At 41.5% G+C, this 12,148-nt stretch overlaps 1 pseudogene; it reads left to right on the top strand.

Annotated features, from left to right (window-relative positions):
• Window positions 1–4,306: 4,306 nt before the first annotated feature.
• On the top strand, window positions 4,307–4,397 carry LOC111825385 (annotated as a pseudogene).
• Window positions 4,398–12,148: the final 7,751 nt, after the last annotated feature.

Here is a 12,148-nt window from a genome sequence, read left to right as displayed (position 1 = left end):
GGAATATTCATACCACGTTTAGACTAAAGAGGTCCTCTAATGGCATGAAAAGGGTGTCTCGGCCCGAAGAGCAGGGACGGGCCGCGCCGGACAATGCACCTGGGGGTCAAGCCCCGGCTGAGGGTCTACGGCCGCGTCCCGCCCCTCTGCCTCGCCGCCACCGTCGAGGGCTGAGCCACAAAAGGCCGAGCCTCCCGGCCAGCCTGCCCCCGGGGCCCCTCTCCCGCCGGCTTGTTTAGGATTCAGGGAAGGAGGGGGCGGGGTGGGGGAGGGATGGTGTTGAGAGACGGGGAAAGGCCGGAGACTTCTCCCCTGATGGCCCCTGCCCATCCCCCCGCTGCTCTCTCACGCTGGGGCCCTGTGGAGGGAACTGGCCGTTTCCCACTTCAGAGATTTGTCCGCGAGACTGGAGGCATCCCCGGGCGATAAGCCCCACGTGTGGGGACAGTTCTTAGCCTCCTTGCCCCCATCAGAGGCAGCGCTGATTAAAAGCATCTCCTGCGAGCCCTGAAGCGAACCCTTATCTTTTGGGGAGATGTTTTATTCTCTCTCGAGTCAGTCCAAGTTCTGTGAGTCGTGAGAACTGTGCACACAAAAGGCCCTGTCCTAAGAGCTGGAGATTCTTAGACTTTCTGGGCGACTAGGTCTGGGCAACTAGGCTTTGTTAGCCTGACCACCTGGTCAGAAGGTAAACGTGCCTGGGGAAGACATAAGTGTTGTGAATTTGTTCACATCTCTTAAAATCAGGCATAACAAGAGCACTGAGAAGGTACATTTTACAAATGTAATCCGATGGCCAAACATGTGGATCATAGCGTTACAAGTGGATTAGCAAATGGCACAGGAATCTATAAATCTATGGCACATGATGAGGGTACAGACTAAAAGCTCACCTTAAGGAAAAGTGCTGGCAGAAAGCTAGTTTTTGTCACTAAGATAAAATCCTCCTTATGAAAAAAAAAATGTGTCTGTGTGGGGGAGGTCAACAGTTTTAGAACATCTGCTGGGAGGGCAGCACTACCCTTGCTGGAAGCTCACTGTAAAAAGGATCAGTCTACTAAACGATTTCTGCTTAACTGCATGGACGACAGTGAAATCTTGGCTCTATTGCCTCCAAAGTCTTACTTAAAATTTACATGAATTTGAACTATTTTTAAGCATCAGAATAAAGGTTCTTTAGAAGTAATAAAATGAAACGTTTACAAGGATGTTTTAAATACCTGATAAGTAAAATTTACACAAAATTATATTCCTGGGGGCCACTAAACTAGGTTTTTAAAAACTGTATGACATTCTTCTCCCTCTTGACTCCCCCTTCTCCCTGTTCCCTTTCAGTCGACCCACATGCTCATATTTTCTAGATAAGAATGGCTAGTAAGATGCTCTTTTGCTCTCTTTCTTGAATAAATAAGAAGCATAAAGGCAGGAGGAGGGGAGGGATGAGCTAACAGCAAGGGAAGAACTTTTTTTTTTAACCTGCCACTTTGTCTTTTCTTTAACATTTCAATTAATCATAGGAGACTTTGATTCTAATGCAATGGCTTTGGACCTTGAGTTGCACTGCGGAGGAACATAGCATTTCATCTAACATGAAACAAAATAATATGTGTAACATAAATAATATATAATGTAATGTGACTTCAAACTTTTCTGATATATTTACTGTCCCATGTTGGGCAGCAAAAACCTTACTCTGATGATGTAATTATTAAATGTGTAGTATACCCAAGATCTCATTGTAAATGGTAACAGGGAAATAGAATCCCACATCTTCCGATTTGTTTTTTGCTTTTGCTTTTTCTACTGTGATCTTTCTGTTCTTTATATTTAAATAATTTAATTTAAACTTCTCTCTTTTTTTTCCTTTCTTCCCTTCCTTTCTTTTTTTCTAAACACCTATTCCTGTTGGCTTCAGAATTTATGGTATACTTCTTTAAATAACACAGTACATGTCTTCTCGGACAATTACATTTCCTTTCATGTACAATACCTCTCTTATATGATGTACTAGCTGCATACACCACTTCGGGACTTGTTTCCCAGTTCTCGAATGCTCCACCATTCCAGCACAGCTTCTTGCGTATAGTGAGGTAACCACACTGAGGTGGTTAAGAACCTGGATTTTGGAGACTACAGTTCAAATTTCAGTGTGACATAGACAAGTTATTATGCCCTCAAAAGTTATCTATTTAATGGGAACAAGTATAATACCAGTAGCTGCTGTGACATAATATAATGCTTGGAGAGTACCTGGTGCAAGCTCTATAAATAGGAGCCATCATAATTCAGTAAGTAAATATTCCCAATAGCGACAATTCTTTATCCTTTCAGAGTTGGCTTCATTTTTAAATATTCAAGTTTTTAAGAGTCAATTCTGATTGGTGACTACGCTGATGACTAGTCCCTGAACTAGTCCTGAAAGGGGTAGAAGTGCCTGGGTGTTTAAACTCCCAAACTTGCGCCCTCGAAGGATAAATGTCATTTGAGATAACTACCTAAGCTCCATTTTGTTTTTATATTCTAAAACAAGGACAATTATTTTCAGACTGAAAAGAGGAGAGCCTATATAGTTTTTTAAAAGAACTGAAATCTGAGGGTAGGTGGGGGGGGGGGGAGTTGGGTTCTGTTAAATAAATTCACGTCTCCTGGCACAACTTTGGGGGGGGGGGAGTCACATAATTTTACCCATCAAATTATGGAGCTGTACTAAACGATCTTCAAGCATTATGACCCCTAAACATTACCTGGTTCTATGGATTGAGAAAACGCAGCATAAGTCTGGAGTTGTTTAAGTTTTCATTTAACAAATATTTATTGAGATCCTACTATGTTGGTTAGAAGGCCAGGCCCTGGATGAGGATCACATGCTATGATCGTCACGTAATTCCAGAACGCACTCACTGATGAGCTATCAGAATGTTGCCACCAGAAACATTCTGAAAAGGTTTAACTTTAAAAGGGGTGGTAATTCTTCATGGGTTGCAAAAGGATGCAGCTGCTGTGGAAAACAGTATGGAGATTCCTCAAAAAATTAAAAATAGAACTACAGTCCCACTTCTGGGTAAATATCCAAAATAATTTAAAAGGTAGTATCTTAAAGAGGTACTTGCACATCTATGTTGATTGCAACCTTATTCACAATAGCCAAATTGTGGAAACAACCTAAATGTTCATCAACAGATGAATGGGTAAGAAAAGGAAATATTATTTAGCCCTAAAAGAGAATTAAGTCCTGTTGTATGCTAGCTACAACATGAATGATACTTGAGGACCTTGTGTTGTGAAATAAGTCAGTCACAAAAAGACAAGTAATGCATGATTCCACTAATATGAGGTATCTAAAGTAATCAAACTCATAGAAACAGAAAGTGTAATGGTGGTTGCCCAGGGTCTAGAAGGAGCAGGAAACAGGGAGTTGTGGTTCAAGGGTATGGCGTTTCAGTTATGCAAGATGAAAAAAGTTCCACATGGAACAGACTGACATATCTCAGAACAGGGGTATAGATGGGAAGAGATTAACCAAAGAACTTATATACAGTCTAGAGGCCCGATGCACGAAATTCGTGCAAGGGCCTTGGCCCCAGCCTCTGCCCGCTATGGCCAGAGGCCTCTGCTGCCTCTGCCGCGGCCCCCACCCACTGTGGCTTTGTCTGGAAGGAAGGATGTCTGGAAGGATGTCTGGTCTAATTAGCATATTATGCTTTTACTAGAGGCCTGGTGCACAAATTTGTGCACGGGTGGGGTGTCTCGGCCTGGCCGGTGATCAGGGCTGATCGGGGCCAATCAGGGCTGGCCAGCCAGGGAGAGGGACAACGGGAGGTTGGCCGGCCGCAGGAGGTTGGCTGTGGGAGCACACTGACCACCAGGGGGCAGCTCCTGCTTTGAGCATCTGCCCCCTGGTGGTCAGTGCACATCATGGCGACCAGTCGTTTGGTCGACCAGTCGTAATGGCCGCTTAGGCTTTTATGTATATAGATTATTATAGATATGCATAGCCAATGGACACAGACAATAGTGCGGTGAAGGCAGGAGCTGGGAGGAGGGGAGCTAAGGGAGGGGAGAAATTTTGAGAGACATCTGTAATACTCCTCAGCAATATTTTTTTTAAAAAAGTTTTACAGATCTGTTGTACAATAATATGGATATGGTTAACAATACTGTAATGTATACTTAAAATTGTTAAGAGTAAATTTATATTGTGTGTTGTTTTACCACAGTTTTTAAAAAGTGGATTGTAAATCCATAGGAAAAGCAGTGATGGTAATAACAAGGCAGAAACCCATGTTTGCTAAGAATACATAGACCAGTGCTTGCTTCGGCAGCCCATATACTAATATTGGAATGATACAGAGATTAGCGAGGATGACATGCAAATTCGTGAAGTGTTTCATATTTTTGCCTGGGTTGTGGGCTTGATCCCTAGTGTGGGGTGTGCAGGAGGCAGCCGATCAATGATTCTCTCTCATCCCTCTCCCTTTCTCTCTGAAATCAATAAAAAATATTTTTTTACAAAAAGAAAGAAAAAGAATACATAGATCAGGGTAGTTCAAGGAAAATGGAAAAGCAAACACATTTTTATTTCAACAAGACAGTTGAGTCCTGACCGGTGGTTCAATGGTTAGAAGGTTGGCCCATGAACCGAAGGGTCGAGGGTTTAATTCTGGTCAAAGACACATACCTGGGTTGCAGGTTCCCCGCCCTGGTTGGGGCATGTGTGGGAGGCAACCAATTGATGTGGCTTTCTCATCTCGATGTTTCTCTCTCCTCTTCCCCCCTCCCTTCCACTCTCTCTAACATCAATGGGAAAAAATATCCTCCATGAGGATTAACAACAAAAATTTGACCACGCACAGCTCATTATATTCTTATGAAGAAATATTGATTGGATGTTAAAGGGATTATGCAAGATAACATTTGTTTGAAGCATCTCCTCATCCTCACTCCTATGTTGCCAAGTTTCTCTCTGAAATCTTTTGAAATCTGTTCTCCACTCAATTTCTCCTGTTACTGCCCATGTTCCTGTTCTTAGTACCTCTCACCTGAGCCATTGCATTAGAATAGGTTCTCAACACATTTCCCCAAAATCGTGCAATCTTTCCATCTCTGATTCATTTTTATTGCTACTACAAGGTTAATTTGTCTGTGATTAAGTTTTTCTTTTGATCAAAAATTTTCACTGCCCCCTCATTTGCCTGTAAAATGCCAAAGTATTAATTAAACACCTAAACTCCATAATTCTAATGGCTCCCTAATCTGACCCCAATCTACAATTACAAATTTTTAGTCAATCTTTTCCTATATATATTCAACACTTGGGCCAAAGTGAACCATCCATGGTGATAGCCGAACAGCACTTGAATTGCTCTAACTCTGAGCCTTTTGCAGGAGATTTTCTCTAATCCTAGACTACATTCCTTGCCTTTCACCCTCACACTGAAATTGAGAGCCTTCCTAATATCTATATTTTCAGGGGCAGTAGAGATGTTATTATGTCTGAAACCTTAGAATATTTTTGTGGTACATAACATGCATATTTTTAAAAATATATCTTTATTGATTTCAAAGAGGAAGGGAGAGGGAGAGATAGAAACATCAATGATGAGAGAGATCATTGATTGGCTGCCTCCTGCATGCCCCCACTGGGGATCTAGCCCACAACCCAGGCATGTGCCCTTGACCGGAATCGAACCTGGGACCCTTCAGTCCGCAGGTCGACACTCTATCCACTGAGCCCAACTAGCTAGGGTGACTTATGCATATTTTATCACGAGCATTTTGAGGACATGAATCACATCTGATTCATCTTTGTGTGCCTCACAGTAAAGACATTGCCTTGCAATGAAGAGGAACTGAATAGATATTTGTTGGCTGAAGAAATAATGAAGTACTATACTGAAATACTGATTAGATAGATGGAAAGCAACTGAGAGAAAGTTCTCTGGGAAAATAGTGCAAAATCCTATACTTGGAGTTAACCTGGTCTATTCTACATTTATTATCGCTGGCTTACGTTAAAATTACAGAGGACGTATTTTTCTGAATTTTCATGTAACACAATGTGTAACTAATATGTTGGATGATAGAATGTGAATTTTTTCCACTCCAGGTAGTTGTTTATGAAGATGTGTACTAAGAAGAGAGGTCCTGGGAACTCTTCAAGTGAAGATTGTTACCAGTACACAATTTCCAAGAGAAAATAAGAGTATCAAGAAACAGGAGCCAGAAGTAACTCATCAAGTACCAGAACTCAAGGGGTCATTCTGGGGCAGGAAAGGGGAGATGTTCAAGGATATGTAGGAGAAGTGAGCATAGGACAATTAGAACCGAGGCCGAGAGCACTGGGCTTCCCTTTGGATATACGCCAGCAATGGGAAGAGTCTTAAAGGAACTGCTGAGGAATGACACGTTCACTCATTCAACAAAGTACCAAGCATTCAGTGTGTCCCAGGCACTATTGCAGATACAGTTACAAGAAAATTATGTAGTCACTGAATATTGTGGTAAACTCTGCAACGTTCAGGATAATTTGAGAACCGAGTTTAAGAAGCAATTCACATTCCTACAGTGGGATGAAATGGAAAGGAAAGGATTATGCTCCTAAGAGCATAAGAGTCTCCGCTTTTACCCTGCTTGCAAACTAACAAGTTACTAGTAGACAACACAAAACTCCTGTGCCAGCGATGAAAGACAGTTTATTACTCGTGGCAATGCAAAAAGCAGAGTATGTACCAGCAATTTGTCTTCAGTTCCCTGTGCCTCAAATCCCACAGGGCAACACAATGAGGGCCAAATGTCAAATGCACATACAGTGGGTTGTGTTACAGGGAAGGAACCCAAAGCTTAAGGAACCTAAATCTTTTATAATGGGTAGTAAGTATGCCTGACGTTTGCTCCAGAGGGAAACACTATCTCTATATTCCATGGCTATGCACTATACAAACATCCTTGAAGAGATAGTCCAGGGCAAAGTACAGCTGGTTCCTCTCTTGCAAGGTGTACAGAAATGCGAGAGAACCATAAAGAACTGTCTCCCAACACGTGCTTCGCAGTGGAGCTGTTATCTGTGGTGAACTTGAGGGTGAGGGGAAGCTTCCTAGTTGGACTGGATTTGGGTTAGCCTTCCAGAGAGAATGGTATGACTATGGCATTGAAGTATGAAAGATCAAGGTATACTCAGGAAACTACAGGTAGGTCAGTATAGCCAGAGGACAGGCTACATTGAAGAGCAGAGGGAAAAGAGGGACAAAGCCATGTCCAAAGAGGCCTCATGCCATGCTAAGGAGCTTGAACTTTTCCTGAGAGGCCATGATTTCCCAAAGGCTGCCTTTTAGACGGGTTGCATGTGGTGCAATCTTTGCTATGAGCCCTATTGCAGATATTTTAGCAATTTATTATTTTTTAAATTGGGGCAGGAAAGGGGAGATGTTTGTTGAAAGTATTCCAGGTGTCCCATTTGTTTGTTTTTTACCATTGACCCCCTCCATTCCACACCCACCCTTCCCAGGCCTTCACCACTCTATTGTCTGTGTCCATGGGCTATGCATATATGATTATAAGTTCCCAGTTAATCATTCACCCCTCACCCCCCCCACTCCCGCCTTCCCCCTGAAATTCGTCAGCATTTTAAACTCATTCAGTTCTCACAACTAGATAAGTCAGGTATTACTATCCTTGTTTTACAGACGAGTTGAGGCTCAGAGAGGCTAAGGAGCTTAGTCTGGTTCGCACAGCAGATATATGACAAAAGCATGATTCTCCTCCAAGTCTACTTGATCAGAGTTCTTGTTCTTAGAACTCTCAGAGTCCTGTGAAAAGTAGGAGAGAGAGAGGAGTGTTAGCTGGAGGTGAAAAAATAGAACTACTGACAGATTCTAACAAGATAATTTTTATTAGCCAACAGTTGTTTCTATATTTCTTATGCTCTGAAATGCCACTAGTCTTTGGGTCTTGCTGGCACACTTTCCATTCTCCTATCACAGTCTACCTGAGGCTGCCACCTTTTTATTTCTTTCTGCTATGCATGGATCAGCAAACCACAGACAACTGGTACAGCTGGGCTGTGTGATGGGTGAGAAACAGCTCCCTCATTTTTCAAATGGCATGGAATTTAACCGAGATAAACACAAGCTCCTGTGGGTTGTTGTTGGTTTGGTTGGTTGGTTGTTTTGTTAATTGAATTGCATTTGATGGACAGGAGTTAGAGTTGGGCATGTGGGATCCTTGCCCTAGCTGTTTTTGCTCAGTGGTTAGAGCATTGGCTTGCAGACTGAAGAGTCCTGGGTTCGATTCCTGTCAAGGGCACATGCCTGGGTTGCAGGCTCCATCCCCAGTAGGGGCCGTGCAGGAGGCAGCCGATCAATGATTCTCTCTCATCATTGATGTTTCTCTCTCTCTTTCTCTTTTCCTTCCTCTCTGAAGTTATATATATATATATATCCCTGAATTAACTGTGGTTTTTGAGAAAAAGACCTATAGATGTTGATCACTGAGCCAACAATGTATGTGGTTGCAATCATGCTAATGCAGACCTATCCTGTGTTCATAGATGTATATTGTCCAGGACAAGGAAGGTTCAGTCTCACTATATGCCACTTTGGTCTTATACCAGGTCTAGCATATTATATTCATCTCTGAATTCCACACTTTAAGAGGCAAGATCTAGAATGCATGCAGGTGTAGAATGCATGCAGAGAATAACCAAGAGGATAAAACGTTTGGAAGACAAAATAATAATATCAGGAACAGCAATAACTAATCCATTGTATAAAGAGGACACAGGCTTGGAAAGGTTAAGAAACAGGGTCATACAACCAGTAAATGATAATGCAGAATTCAAATTTGGGCTTGTCTGCTTTATTGCTTCATGTGTATTTGTTTCCTTAACCACAGTAAGAGTTGGCTTCATCATTGAATTCATATCTGTCTTTGATTGTGTTCAAAAGTTTACATAGACAGGATTTAACATCAACTGAATTTTTATTGCAGGGATTCTACTGCAATGCAACCAAGAAACAAGAAGCAAAATACACACATTCCTAAAAACATGGCAATGGGAAGCACAAATATAACTTCTCCCATCGGAAGGTTAATGATTCCCTCCTCTTCAGCAATGGAATTATTTTCACCTAAGTCTTCTATTTCTTGCTCTGCTTGATATAATTTAAGGGGACAAAAGAAAAAAATATAAAATGGAAAATTTTAGGATGTGGAAGAGAAGGGTAGGGAAAATCTGTATAGTAAGATCAATAAGAAGAGGTGAAAAAAAATGTTTAGACCGAAGAAGTAGAATTTGTAGAATAAATTTACAACATCACTACGGGATTTAAAATTCCCTTCTTCCAACCTGTCCTGCTGCGCATCTCCTGGCCACTGAAGAGGCACTCACGCTCTGTTAGGTGGATGAGAAAAGAGAAAAGTGGCGGTGGGGGAGGGAACCCCATGTACTGAGATATTGTCCCCAACACCTTCATGCTTCATTAGAGACACTCCAGGGGTTTAAAGGGACTTCAGCACTCCACATCTAGACACACCCATGCTAAGCCTTTATTTAGTACATTCATAAATCTTTTATGACTGTCCTCAAACAGTGCGCCATGCCTCAACACCTTTGCATCGCACCTAGCAAAGTGCTTTGCACACAGTGGACCAGGGGGTCCCCAAATTTTCGAAGGGAAGAAGAAACTGCTTTTCATTTTGTCTCCTGATGAATGAAGTGGTGCTGACAGTCTGTAAGTCCATGGTGGGTATGTGTGTGGGGTGGCTGATGTGGGAGCAGGGACAGGAAGGGAGGTCACCATTAGAGGCCTCTGAATTGTATCCACCCCACCCCCAACTCACCTGGCCAGTGCTTCAAACCTCAAGCTTCAAGGAACACCAAGCTCTCCACTCCCTAGAGAGAGATAATAGCAACCTCTAGCCCATAATTTACTGAGTTAGGTTTTATGAACCAATCATTTTCTTGATAAACTCTTCAAAGACCTCTATCAGTTGGTAAGTTTTTAATGTCTCATTGAAAATGCATTTACATCAGTGGGAAATTTCAAGTTGGTCATTATGTATTGGTTTGCTATTACTCCTGTTTCTATCTACAGTAAATAATAGCACTAGTGGTAGTTAGTAATTGCTGTTTACTCTCTGCTGGGTGGCTATATCCACATGGTTCACCATCTCTAACTAAGAGTTTATAAAGCTGTAAATTCTTAATACTGAGGCATATCTATTTCTCTAGTTTGTAGATTGTATGGCTAGCATTGGCAAGGGATAGATACATGTGAAGGTGATTAGGGTTAATAGGTAGTTTTAATAATTATAATTATAGACATAGAATTTTTTTAGGTTTGTATAACATTTCCAAAGATATTTTTGATCACTGCTAGGTGTTTTCTAGATCTCTTGGTTACAAGAGTTAGAGATAAAGAGGTAAACAAATTTTGGGTCATATATAGCCATACAAATAGGTTATAATTCCTTTGCTCTGGCTAGTATTTTTCAGAAAATTTATTCTGGTAATTCAAATTTTTCATTAAAATACCTAAGACTCATGACTTAACAGGTTAGTAGTTGCCCAATATTTATTTTAAAATACTGTTGACTGAGAAATACTCTTTTAAAAAAAATATATGGTTTTTTAAATTGATTTTTAGAGAGAGAGGAAGGGAGAGGGATAGAGAGATAGAAACATTGATGAGAAAGGAACATCATCATCCCACTGCCTCCTGCATGCACCCGCAGGAATCGAACCCGAACCGGCAACCTCCTAGTTTCTGGGTCGACACTCAACCGCTGAGCCACACTGGCCAGAAGTTAAATTCTCTTTTTATAACATAGAGCAACTTTCTTATGTGACATTTTTACTGATAACTTAAGAACTGTGAACATTGAGTGGTTTGATATGTTTTCAATTTACAAAATAAAAATGTATGGCTATATATTTTGGAAGTGGTAGGTATGACAAAAATTAATCCTTAATTACAGGGTGGGGCAAAAGTAGGTTTACAGTTCTATGTGACACACCAAGTTTATTCTTTTTTTTTTTTTAATCCTCACCCGAGGATTGATTGATTGATTGATTGATTGATTGATTTTGGAGAGAGGGGAAGGGCAGGAGAGAGAGAGAAGCATCGATGTGAGGGAGAAACATCAATTAGTTGCCTCCTGTATGTGCCCCAATAGGAGATCGAACCCACAACCTAGGTATGTGCCCTGACCAGGAATCAAACCCACAACCTTTCCGTGTATGGGGCGATGTTCCAACCAACTGAGCCACACCAGTCAGCGCCCGTGTTTATTCTTGTATTGTTATTTATTATCATTGCATCATTTTCCATATTCACAGCTGTAAACCTACTTTTGTGTCTCACCCCACCCCATGTATGTTTTAAGATTTAGAAGAGGTTTTAACTTTAAAGCTTGATCCTAAAGTTTCCCGTAGGTTTGATGTCCACTTATCCCAGGCGAATCCCATTTATCACTTTCAGTTCAAAGCTCTTGCGCTAGTGAAGATGCGTTCATTTCTTCAAAGACTTCCCAGCGCCCCCTCCACAGCCTTTGAGAGGGCAAGGAATCCTATTCTGATTCCATAGAGGTTGTTCTGCGTTATCATCTTAAGGCAGGGAAGGAGGGAGGAGCTGCCTTCTCTTCTTCTCCCTCTTCTTCCACATCCACTTCAGAAATCTTACTTAGCCCAGTGGGGTGCTGACTAAAACCTCACTGTGCACTTTCTAAGGCTGGCCTGTTCCCTGATAGGGTGGAGGGAAGCAGAGGGAGAACAGAGAGACAAAAGAAGGTAAGTGAGGCCTTCCCTGAGCCCCCAGGCTAAGAGAGCACCTAATTCTCTCCCATGATCATTCTCTGCCCCCTTACCCAGCACAGCATAATTGCATGTATTTATTTGTCATCTATTTCCTCTCTCTCCCACTAGGAAACTTTACCTGGTTTAGAGCAAGCTGAAGACTTTCTGGCATAAAATGAACACTCACTATCTATTCAATGAATGAATTCATGCGTTTTGTAGACATCATCATTTCCTCTGTTGATAGTTTAGTATTAATGTCAAGAGAACATTCCTGAAATGTTAGTTATTTGAAATAGACTTTTCCTCTGATTTGAAATTCTTACATGTCAATATAAAATACTCTTTTTGAGGAAT

The sequence above is a fragment of the Myotis lucifugus genome, unplaced genomic scaffold (genome assembly GCF_000147115.1).
Source record: "Myotis lucifugus unplaced genomic scaffold, Myoluc2.0 scaffold_23, whole genome shotgun sequence".
NCBI lineage: Eukaryota > Metazoa > Chordata > Mammalia > Chiroptera > Vespertilionidae > Myotis > Myotis lucifugus.
The sequence above is the reverse complement of the archived record's forward strand: the minus strand, read 5'-3'. Positions and strand labels throughout refer to the sequence as shown.